Source organism: Mesoplodon bidens (assembly GCF_964165515.1).
Source record: "Mesoplodon bidens genome assembly, chromosome: 7".
NCBI classification, from domain to species: domain Eukaryota; kingdom Metazoa; phylum Chordata; class Mammalia; order Artiodactyla; family Ziphiidae; genus Mesoplodon; species Mesoplodon bidens.
This window is the reverse complement of record NC_138164.1, coordinates 83,924,254-83,937,812: the sequence shown is the minus strand read 5'-3', so window position 1 is coordinate 83,937,812 and position 13,559 is coordinate 83,924,254.

Sequence of the window (13,559 nt, the reverse complement as noted above, 5' to 3'; positions counted from 1 at the left end):
TGCTTGCACACTAGATTCTTGGTGGCTGCAGCAGCAGCGTTAGCGTTTCATGCCCATCTCTGGTATCCACGCTGATAGCCATGGCTTGCACCTGTCTCTGGAGGTCGTTTAGGAGGTGTTCTGGATCCCCTCTCCTCGTGCACGCCAAAACAATGGTCTCTTGTCTCTTAGGCAGTTCCAAACTTTTTCCCGGACTCATTCCTGGCTTGCTGTGGTGCACTAGCCCCCTTCAGGCTGTGTTCATGCAGCCAACTCCAGTCTTCTCCCTGGGATCTGACCTCTGAAGCCTGAGCCTCAGCTCCCAGCACACACCTGCCCCAGCAGGTGAGCAGACAAGCCTCTAGGGTTAGTGAGTGCTGGTCAGCACCGTTTCTCTGTGCAGGAATCTCTCCGCTTTGCCCTCTGCACCCCTGTTGCTGCATTCCCCTCTGTGGCTCCGAAGCTTCCCCCACCCCCCGCCCACCCCCCATCTCTACCAGTGAAGGGGTTTCCTAGTGTATGGAAACATTTCCTCCTTCACAGCTCCCTCCCAGAGGTGCAGGTCCCGTCCCTATTCTTTTGTCTCTGTTTTTCTCTTTTACTTTTGCCCTACCCAAGGAGTTTCTTGCCTTTTGGGAAGTCTGAGGTCTTCTGCCAGCGTTCAGTAGGTGTTCTGTAGGAGTTGTTCCATATATAGATGTATTTTTTATGTATTTGTGTGGAGGAAGGTGATCTCCACATCTTAGTCCTCTGCCCTCCTGAAGCCCACTCAGGAATTGGATTTTACTTTTGCTGCTAATACATTTTTTTCAACATGGAAAAATAAATAAATAAACACCTAAAGAATGATGACAGATCTTCTGAAAACTCAAGTCATATCACATGTATTAGGTACATAATATGCCTCCTTAAGAACTGCAGAGGAATAAGTTTATAAAACTAGGTTTATTGTATGTTATCAGTTACATGTGGAATCAAAAAAAAAGTTGATTCAATTGAAACAAAATAAAATGGTGGTTGCCAGAGGCTGAGGGGAGGGAGAAATGGGGAGATATAGATAGAACTTTCAGTTACAAGAAGAATAAGTTCTGAGAATCTAATGTAAAACATGGTGACTATACTTAATAATATATTATTGTATACTTGAAAGTTTCTGAGAATAGATCTTAAGTGATTTTATCACACACATATAAAGTTAACTATGTGACATGGTAGCTGTGTTAGTTATGTTGATTTTGGTTTCATTCCACAACATATACGCATACAAAGATCACGTTGTACATGTCAAACATATACAATTATATTCGTCAGTTTTTTCTCAGTGGAGTTGGGAGGAAAACTGGTGTGCTTCCAGAATCTCTTGTGAATATGTAATTTTAAAAAATATATTTTTTAATCTAGATTTGAAAGAAATACAGATTGAAGAAGCAGCAGATTGCAGACAATAAGCCCAAATCCTGCTTCAGTATTGCTCATAAGATATGACACTGATTTTGAAAAAAAAAGAAAAGATATATTTAAACATATAAGAAAATTATAGAATATATAAGATTATCTGCTCCACTGGGTGTGTCTTTGGTGGAAAGGCAAAGATTACTCCAGATTTTCTGAATTAGTAAATCACTGGTAGAATCCACCTAGGTAAGATTATTTTTTAACAAAAAACCCCAAAGATTATATATATTTTTAAAATAACATTGATGTCACTTGTTGACTGCAAAAAAAAAAAGCACAACCTAAAAGTTGAAAATTATGTTTTCTGCGGCAGACATAATGAAGAGTTAAGCCCAGGACACCAGCTCTCAGATAGCCCTGAGTGACTGTTCTGAAGAAGTATGGGAAGAGCCAGGATATGGAGGAGTTTTGCAAAAAGAAACCAGATAGTTGAACATCAAAACACTTCTGCTAATTAAAGAAAAAGGAAACATCTCAAGTTAATGAATTTAGCTCTTTTCTATGTATGGGAAGATGGCAGGAGTCTGGGCTCATTGAAATCATTCCTTTGATATGCACTTTAACTGTCAAGGGCCAGTATCTTGTTTTTCTCTGTCTTGAATCCCCTCAGGGTGCGCAGTCAGGGTGACTGCAGCAGCTGACAGGTTGATAGCTGCAACATCCTTCGTTTACTAATACAGCAGGGCATATTCTTCATCCACCTACTCAAGATTAGAGTCCCTTTTATACTGAAGAGCAAAAGATACTTTATGTGAGACTGAATTATTTATCAAAGAAATAAACTATTTTCTTGAAATTGAAGCACCCGTGTAAGATGAATTAAACCTGCAAGAGTTCTGGCATAATAAAAATAAAATAAATATGCTAACAATGTGATTTATCTTACCATAAAATGAGATAGTAGAAATTGGAAAGCATCTATCATGGAGAAAAAAGAAAATAAAGTTTGAAATTATTATTACGGCTCTTTTAGAATTTGAAATTTATTTCCTAGATTTAGAAACAAATTTCATATGTGGGAATGGTTTAAATGAAAATTGAATATGAAGTATTCTATTCTTTCATTTTTATTACAAGTACCTCTGATATGTTCTCCATCCTTCCCTGATATGAAATTAATTCACTGTTTTATGTGTCAGTCACACTGAGAAAAACTAAATTTCACTTTAATCTTACTAAACTATTTAATCAGTTTTTGTATGCCTACAAGAATTCATCTTTAAATGCCTAGTCAAAAGCTCTCTGCAGAAAAACTGATAAAGAGTAACATGGTCAAAATGCTGGGTAAAAATATCACATATATTAACTTCCATAGTGAATGAAATATTCTATCTTCCCTTAAATTCTTTATTCATATAAATTTTACATTGTTTTAAATATAATATGTTGTGTGGTTCTGTTTCTATTTATAGTATAATTGCATTTCATGATTTAATGATTCATATCATTCCATTTAGCTTATGCATGATAATTTAATTTATACTAAACTTCCTTTCTGTAACAGTAGAAGAATTGTCCCCCCTTTTGTCCTTCACAAGAGCACTGAATTGTCCTTTGTTTTCTAAGAGACTGTTATCCTTAATTATTGTCTCTCTCACCTGTATAATTAATTTTCTGTGTTTATTCTACCATTTTCTCTCTTTTATTTTTTACAAGATATTGAATATAGTTTGCTGTGCTATAAGTAAGTTCTTGTTATCTATTTTACATATAGTAGCATGTATCTGTCAATCCCAAACTCTGAATTTAATCCCTCCCTGCTTTCTCCCTTTGGTAACCATAAATTTGTTTTCTATGTCTGTGAGCCTATTTTTGTTTTGTAAATAAGATCATTTGTATCATTTTTAGATTCCACATATAAGAGATATCATATGATATGTGTCTTTCTCTGTCTGACCTCACTTAGTATGATAATTTCTAGGTCCATCCATGTTGCTGCAAATGTCATTTTTTTTCATTCATTCTTATGGCTGAGTAATATTCCATTGTACATATGTATGTATGTGTGTGTGTGTGTGTGTGTGTGTGTGTGTGTATACGTACTACATCTTTTTCTTTATCCATTAATCTGTCGATGGACAATTTAGGTTGCTTCCATGTCTTGGCTATTTGGCTACTATAAAACTACCATTTTCACTGGACACAAGTATGTCTTCAAAACAACCATCATTTTAAAACATCACTCCTCAACCCCAACTCTCCATATACATTGCCTATTTCCTGAATTATCTCACATGTCAAAATATTAGCTTAAACTGGCTATCTCTACTGCACAATTTATTCTTTCCTCAACTTATTCCATCCAGACTTATAAGGTATCTGATAACAATTATGTTGCTAAAGTCAGGGGATAATTTTTACTTCTCTTCTCACTCAGTCTCCCAACAGCATTTGATATGCTTGGCATCTCCCTTCTTTTTTTTTAAGGTTTTGTTTTCTAGATTCCCTTGATACCACATCCATCTAGTATTATTCCTCCATCATTTTCTGCTTCATCTCGGTTTTCTTTATCTTCTCCAAAGACCTCCAAATGTCTGCTTGCTCCAGTGCTCAGTACCCAGTACTCTTTTATATTGTAATTTCATTGAATGTTAAACTTCTAATAAGATGTGTAAATTGGTGAATTTCTAATCCTCATTTCTAGCCAGGTATTCTTCCCTGAGCTCTAGGGTACTGTATCCAACAGACTCCCTGACTTCTGCATTTAAATATTTAATGCAGTGCTCAAACTGCCAAATCAGAACTCTAGGTGTATTAACCTCCCTCAAATTGCTTCTCTGGGTTCCTTATCATTAGTACATTCAAACAATATTTTGAGTGCCAACATGTGCCAGGCACCAGTGGCACACCTAGGGAAACATAGCAGGAATGGTCAGCCTGGTTCAAGTAATTACTACATGTGCTTTCTGAAAAGAATTTTTAAAACCTCACAAAAATATCTAAAATCAGTCCAGTTCTAAACCATGTAATGTAAACTTAAATAATGTCTGTGATAAAAAATATTTCTCCCAACAAAAAATATTGCTATAAATTCTAAATATTTTCTGTGGTTACCATTGCTTTTCAATATATATAAGGTTAAGTTAGGACTTTTTTTCATTTGCCTTGTAATAAACCTCTTAGTCTATATGTAACTTAATTCAGATAACTTCCTTTTGACAGCCTCCGACACATACAGACTCAGATTTTCTTATTCCTTTGGAGACCATGCAATGCTTTAAATTCATCTGGCCTTGTTTCAGATGCAAATTTGTCTCCAAACTCTGTGGCATTACATATTGCTGCATTTAGGCAGAAAATTAAAAATAAACAATGGTACCAGAGTGATTATAAATAAAGAAAATCTGCAATTACTAAATTCTGAAATTCTATAGGAGTATATGGGTTTTCAATTTTTGTTTAGAGTTTAAAACGATGAAACAGTTCAAACTGCTATTTTGTTTGATAAGTGTAAATTTTAGTTCATATGAAAACAATTTTACTAAAAGTAAATACTACCTTTAATACTGAAAACTATTTTTCTTAATTATGGTTAATTATGTTTTAAAATTAAATAATGAATCAAGGAAATAATTACTGGGTATTACATAATTATTGCTTAAAACAATTCTGTCATAGAGAGGATCAGTTGATTAAAATTAACTGCTGAAATGGTTTATTATGCCATGCACACTACTGGCAGGTCAGCCTTTGAAGAAATAAGAAATGTGAAGAGGGCAGAGAGAACACCCAATTTCAGTTATCTAGATCCAGCATCTCAACTGATATTGAGAACTTTCTTATCTTGCTTCTGCTCTCCTCTTAGTATTGGTTTCATTCTGTGGTCAGTTTACTCCAAGTGGCCATAAAAGATGGATGCAAGCAAGTCCAGCTTCAAATGCCTTGATAGCTTATAATTCTAACAGTGAGAAAGACCATTCCTTTCCCAGTACATAAATAACAAATGTTAGGTATGCATCTCGTTGGCTCAGGTAAGGTCACATGCCAATCCTCAAGCTAATAACTGAGACCACAAGGATGGAATACTCTTATAAACAAGCCTGGATTAAATCTCACTCCTTTTGTTTGTATACAGAATGAAGAGGATTCTCCATGATGGATAGACTGACTATAACCATGCAGATTAGGTTAGGATTAGTTTCCAATGAAAAATCAAAAGAATGCTTATTCCAATTATATGATGCAATAAAAGAAGACAGGAAGTAAAACATAAAATATGCTTCATTATAAGCATTTTTTAAGAATATAACTTTGGAGAGTTAAGATGGTGGAGGAGTAGGAGGACATGGAGTTCATCTCTCTCCATGAATGCTTCAGGAATACATCTATAGATGCAACAATTCTCACAGAACACTGGCTGAACACTAGCAGAAGACCCTGGACACCGAAAAGGACTATAAAGATCCCTGCATAACTGGGTAGGACAAAAAAAGAAGGGAGAAGGAGGAAGAGAGGAAGCTGGATGGGACCTTCACCCTGGGGCAAGGGAGCTGAAGGAGAGGAGAGATTCCTGAATTTGGGGAAATCCCTTCTCAGATGGGGAAATTGATTGGGACAGAAGGGAAGCATTTGAGGCTATCAAAAGATGGTGAAGTGGCCAATCTGTTGCAGATGGTACAGAGTCAGAAATACACAGGTGGTCTGTACCATGGCCCTACATGCCCCGGACTGGGGCATCTGTTCACAGGTGTGCAAGGGGGCTGGGAGCTGGAACGTGAGGATTGGAGAACAAGCCCAGAGCGAGAACTGCTCTTGGTTGTGGGGAGACAGACTGAGGGGATGGGAGGGAGGAAATCCGCAGCAGGGAATGCTTACAGAAGAAGACCTGACTGCCATGGAAGCAGGTGCTACTGCTGAGTCACACTCGGGGGAGGAGTCACTATTGTAGCCTCTCTCTCCCCACACGCCGGCGCCTGCCAATGAACAATAAAAGAAGCCGTCTCAGGATTGGCCCTCACGCACCAGCTGCTGGGAGCCAGAAAAAAGCAGGCCAGGGATGGCCCTTACACGCCTTATGCCAGGCACCAGAAAAGACCCTCACTAGGGCCATATCTCTTGTGCCCGTGGCTGCCAGCTTCCCTGCGCATTTGGCGCTGCTGGGGCTCCCATGATCCAAGCAGTCATACCACCTCTGTGCCCTGTCCTCACTGGGGCAGATCCAAGAGCTCCAAGGCAGCCTCAGGTTCAGACCCCTGTGGGTGGAACACATGCAGAGGTAGGATAAAACCAAAGCTGAACCCCAGGGACGGGGCAACTAAGGAAGAGGGTCAAAAATCTTTCCATCAGTTGTACAAGCTGCAGATTACATCCCTGTGATCAGCTAGGTAGACCCTGTGTCTATGGAATATCTGAGTAGACAATGAGTGCTCCCACAAATGAAAATCATCTAGCTCTGGCATCTGTGGACTTTGGGGTCAGCACACGCAGGAACTGGGCCACATCAGAGTCTGAGTGGTCCCCACAGGACCCAAAGCAGGTCCAGAGACCAGCCCAGAGGCAGAGGAGGGCCTCTTGGGGAGGTGCAGGTGGCTGTGGCTCACTGCGTGTGCAAAGACACTTAAAGCTGAGACCCCAGGGAAATATAATTATTACTACTAATTTTATTATGTTTTGATTCATTCTGTTGTTGTTTCTGGCTTTTGTTGTTGTTTGTTGTTGTTTTAGTATTTAAAAATTTTTTTTTTATTTAGTCTTTTGGGATCCTTGCATTTTATAATACATATTTATTTTTTATTTTTTATATATTTCTATTTTCACTTTCCTTCTTTGTTGTTCTGTGTTCTTTTCCCTTATTTTTTTTCTTCTTTTTCTTTAATATATTAATTTTTTTTTTGTTTTTCCATGTCTACTTTGCTTTTCTGTTGTTCTCTGTCTTCTCTCTTTATATTTTATTTTACTTTATTATTTTTTTAATCATTTTTATTGGTGTGTTCTGTTTCCTTGCTTTATTCTTCAGTTGGCACAGTGCTTTGGTTTTGTTTTTCGGTTTTGTGTTTTTCTTAATTCTAATTAGAATTGTTTGATTTCATTTTGGGGTTCTTCTGTTTGTCTGGTTGTTCTCTGCTCTTTGTTTTATTTGCTTCTGTTTTTGTTTCTTTTGCATGTGTGTGTTTCCTTCTTTCTGTTTTTGTTTGATTTTGTTTTTACCACTTCTCTAGGGCTTTGTCTTTTCTTTCTTTCTTTTATATCTTTTTTATTTTATTTTTTATATTTCTATTTCTATGTTGCTTTTCAGTTGTTCTGTCTTCTTTCCCCTTTCTCTTTTTCTTTTTTTTTAAACCATTTTTATTGGTTTGTTTTGTTTCTTTGCTTCATTCTTCACTTGGCACTCTGCTTTGGTTTTGTTTTTGGTTTTCTGTTTTTGTTAGTTTTCTTTTTAATTGTTTGATTTCATTCTTGGGTTCTTTTGTTTGTCTGGTTGTTCTCTTGCTTTTCATTTTATTTGGTTCTGTTTTTGTTTCTTTTGTGTGTGTGTATGTTTCCTTGTTTCTGTTTTGCTTGCTTGCTTTTACTTTTTACCATTGTCTGAGGTTTTGTTAGTCTTTTTTTTTTAATCCCCTTTATTGCCAGGATGAGTGACTTGTGGGGCCTTGGTTCCCTGATCGGAAGTTGGGTGTGAGGCTCTGGGGTGGAAGCACCAATTCCAGGATGCTGGACCGTAGAGAATTCCCAGCCCCAGGGAAGATTAATTGCCAATAGCTCTCAAGGAGACCTCTATCTGAATCCAAGACCTGGCTCCACCCAACTGTGTACAGCTCCTAGTGCTGGATGCCTGACACCAATAAACAAACAAGACAGGAAGACAAACCCACCCATCAGCACACAGACTACCTACTCATACTAAGCTCACAGACACCACAAAACACACCACCTGAAATGGCACTGCTCATCAGAGGGAAACAACTTAGCTCCCACATCAGAAGGAAGGCACCAGTCCTTCCCATCAGGAAGCCTACACAAGACACTGGACCAACCCCACCACTGGGGACAGAGAACAGAAGCAAGAGGAACTACAACCCTGCAGCCTAAGGAAAGGAAACCTCAAATACTGTAAATTCGACAAAATGAGAAGACAGAGAAATACCTTGCAGGCAAAGGAGCTAAATAAAAACCAACAAGAACAAATAAATGAAGAGGAAATATGCAAACTACCAAAAAGGAATTCAGAGTAATGATAGTAAAGATGATACTGAAAAACAATTCAGAGTCATGATAGTAAAGATGATCCAAAATCTCAGAAATAGAATAAATTCAATAAATATTTAACAAGGACCTAGAAGAACTAAAACATGAATAAACAGTAATGAACAACACAATAACTGAAATTAAAAATACTCTAGAAGGAACAAATAGCAGAATAACTGAGTCAGAACAATGGATAAGTGGCCGGGAAGACAGAGTAGTGGAAATAACTACCACAGAGCAGAATAAAGAAAAAAGAATGAAAAGAATGGAGAACAGTCTCAGAGAATCTGGGACAAGATTAAAGGCACCAACATCCAAATTATAGGCATCCAAAAAGAAGAAGAAAAAAAGAAAGTGTCTGAGAAAATTTTGAAGAGATTATAGTTGAAAACTTCCCAAACATGGGAAAGGAAATAATTAATCCAGTCCAGGAAGCACAGAGAGTCCATTCAGAATAACCCAAGGAGAAACATGCCGAGACACATATTAATAAAACCAACAAAAATTAAACACAAAGAAAACATATTAAAAGCAATGAGGGAAAAGCAACAAATAACATAAAAGAGAATCCCCATAATGTTGACAGCTGATCTTTCATCAGAAACTCTGCAAGCCAGAAGGGAGTGGCAGGATATATTTGAAGTGATGAAAGGGAAAAACCTACACCAAGATTGCTCTACCCAACAAGGATCTCATTCAGATTTGATGGAGAAATCAAAAGCTTTACAAACAAGTAAAAGTTAAGAGATTCAGCACCAGCAAACCAGCTTTACAACAATTGCTATAGGAACTTCTCTAGGCAGGAAACACAAGAGAAGGAAAAGATCTACAAAAACAAACCCCAAACAATTAAGAAAATGGTAATAGGAACATACATATCAATAATTACCTTAAATCTAAATGGATTAAATGCTCAAACCAAAAGACGCAGATTGGATGAATGGATACAAAAACAAGACCTGTATATATGCTGTCTACAAGAGACCCACTTCAGCCCTAGGGACACTTACAGACTGAAAGTAAGGGGATGAGAAAAGATAATCCATGCAAATGGAAATCAAAAGAAAGCTGGAGTAGCAATACTCATATCAGACAAAATAGACTTTAAAACAAAGACTATTACAAGAAACAAGGAAGGACACTACATAATGATCAAGGGATCAATCCAAGAAGAAGATGTAACAATTGTAAATATCTATGCACCCAACATAGGTACACCTCAATACATAAGGCAAATGCTAACAGCCATAAAAGGGAAAATCGACAGTAACACAATAATAGTAGGGGACTAACACCTCACTTACACCAATGGACAGATCCTCCAAAATGAAAATAAATAAGAAAATACAAGCTTTAAATGACACATTAAACAAGATGGACTTAATTGATATTTATAGGACATTCCATCCAAAAACAACAGAATACACTTTCTTCTCAGATTCGCACAGAACATTCTCCAGGATAGATCACATGTTGGGTGACAAATCAAGCCTTGGTAAATTTAAGAAAATTGAAATCATATCAAGCATCTTTTCTGACCACAACACTATGAGACTAGATATCAATTATTAGAGAAAAATCTGTAAAAAATACAAACACATGGAGGCTAATTATTACACTACTAAATAACCAAGAGATCACTGAAGAAATCAAAGAGGAAATAAAAAAATATCTAGAAACAAATGACAATGAAAACACCACAATCCAAAACCTATGGGATACTGCAAAAGCAGTTCTAAGAGGGAAGTTTATAGCAATACAACCCTACCTCAAGAAACAAGAACAATCTCAAATGAACAACCTAAACTTGCAACTAAAGCAATTAGAGAAAGGATTAAAAAAAAAAAAGCCAAACCCAAAGTTAGCAGAAGGAAAAAAAACATACAGATCAGATAGAAATAAATGAAAAAGAAATGAAGGAAACAATAGCAAAGATCAATAAAACTAAAAGCTGGTTCTTTGAAAAGATAAACAAAATCGATAAACCATTAGCCAGACTCATCAAGATAAAAGGGAGAAGACTCAAATCAACAGAATTTGAAATGAAAAAGGAGAAGTAATTATTGACACCATAGAAATACAGAGGATAATGAGAGACTACTACAAGAAACTGTATGCCAATAAAATGGACAACTTGGAAGAAAAGGACAAATACTTAGAAAAGTAGAATCTTCCAAGACTGAGCCAAGAAGAAAGAGAAAATATAAATAGACCAATCGCAAGCACTGAAATTGAAACTGTGATTCAAAATCTTCCAGCAAACAAAAGCCCAGGATCAGATGGCTTCCAGGTGAATTCTAACATTTAGAGAAGAACTAACACCTATCCTTCTCAAACTCTTCCAAAATATAGCAGAGGGAGGATCATTCTCAAAATCATAATCACTCCTGATACCAAAACCAGACAAATATGTCACAAAAAAAGAAAACTACAGGTCAATATCACTGATGAATATAGATGCAAAAATCCTCAACAAACTACTATCAAACAGAATCCAACAGCACATTGAAAGGATCATAATCAAGTGGGGTTTATCCCAGGAGTTCAAGGACTCCTGAAACTATGCAAATCAATCAATGTGATAAACCATATTAACATATTGAAGAATAAAAACCATATTGATAATCTCAGTAGATGCAGAAAAAGCTTTTGACAAAATTCAACACCAATTTATGATAAAAACTCTCCAGAAAGTGGGCATAGAGGGAACCTACCTCAACATAATAAAAGCCATATATGACAAACCCACAGCCAGCATCATTCTCAATGGCAGAAAACTGAAAGCATTTCCTCTAAGATCAGGAACAAGAGAAGGCTGTCCACTCTCACCACTATTATTCAACATAGTTTTGGAAGTTTTAGCCATGGCAATCAGAGAAGAAAAAGAAATAAGAGGAATACAAATTGGAAAAGAAGAAGTAAAACTGTCACTGTTTGCAGATGACATGATACTATATATAGAAATTCCTAAAGATGCCACCAGAAATCTACTAGAATCTACTAGAATGAATTTGGTAAAGTAGCAGGATACAAAATTAATGCACAGAAATCTCTTGCATTTCTATACACTAACAATGAAAAATCAGAAAGAGAAATTAAGGAAACACTCCCATTTACCATTGCAACAAAAAGACTAAAATACCTAGGAATAAACCTACCTAAGGAGGCAAAAGACCTGTACATATAAAACTATAAGACACTGATGAAAGAAATCAAAGATGATACAAAGAGATGGAGAGATATACCATGTTCTTGGATTGGAAGAATCAACATTGTGAAAATGACTGTACTACCCAAAGCAATCTATGGATTCAATGCAATCCCTATAAAATTACCAATGGCATTTTTCACAGGACTCAAACAAGAAATTTTACAATTTGTATGGAAACACAAAAGACCCTGAATAGCCAAATCAATCTTGAGAAAGAAAAATGGAGCTGGAGGAATCAGGTTCCCCGGCTTCAAACTATACTACAGAGCTACAGTAATCAAGACAGTATGGTACTGGCAGAAAAACAGAAATATAGATCAATGGAACTGGATAGAAAGCCCAGAGATAAATGCATGCATATATGGGCACCGAATTTATGACAAAAGAGGCAAGAACATACAATCGAGAAAGGACAGCCTCTTCAATTAGTGGTGCTGGGAAAACTGGACAGCTACATGTAAAAGAATGAAATTAGAACACTTCCTAACACCATACACAAAAATAAACTCAAAATGGATTAAAGACCTAAATGTAAGGCCAGTCACTATAGAAGTTTTAGAGGAAAATATAGAACACTCTATGACATAAATCATAGCAAGATCCTTTTTGACCCACTTCCTAGAGTAGTGGAAATAAAAACAAAAATAAACAAATGGGAATGAAGGGGGGAAAGCAGGGCATGGGGTGTGTGGGGGTGGTGGGATGAATTGGGAGATTGGGATTGACATATATACACTAATAAGTATACACTAATAAGTATACACTAATAATATACACTAATAAGTATATACTAATAATATACACTAATAAGTATAAAATAACTTATAAGAACCTGCTGTATAGCACAGAGAACTCCACTTCCCTGTACAGTAGAAACTAACACAACATTGTAAAACAACTATACCCTAATAAAAAAAAATGGGACCTAATTAAACATAAAAGCTTTTGCACAGCAAAAGAAAACATAAAAAAGATGAAAAGACAACCCTCAGAATGGGAGAAAATATTTGCAAATGAAGTAACTGACAAAGGATTAATCTCCAAAATGCACAAGCAGCTCATGCAGGTCAATATCAAAAAAATTAAACAACCCAATTCAAAAATGGGCAGAAGACCTAAATAGACATTTCACCAAAGACATACACATTGCCAACAAACACATGAAAAGACGTTCAACATCAGTAATCATTAGTGAAATGCAAATCAAAACCACAATGAGGTATCACCTCACACCAGTCAGAATTGCCATCGTCAAAAAATCTACAAACAATAAATGCTGGAGAGGCTGTGGAACAAAGAGAAGCTGCCTGCGCTGTTGGTGGGAATATAAATTGATACAGCCACTATGGAGAACAGTATGGAGTTTCCTTAAAAACTAAAAATAGGGCTTCCCTGGTGGCGCAGTGGTTGAGAGTCCGCCTGCCGATGCAGGGGACACAGGTTCGTGCCCCGGTCCGGGAAGATCCCACATGCCGCGGAGCGGCTGGGCCCGTGAGCCATGGCCACTGAGCCTGCTCATCCGGAGCCTGTGCTCTACAATGGGAGAGGCCACAAAACTGAGAGGCCCGCGTACCGCAAAAAAAAAAAAAAAAAAAACTAAAAATAGAACTACCATATGATCCAGCAATCCCACTACTGGGCATATACCCTGAGAAAACCATAACTCAGAAAGATACATGTACCACAGTATTCACTGCAGCACTATTTACAATAGCCAGGTCACGGATAT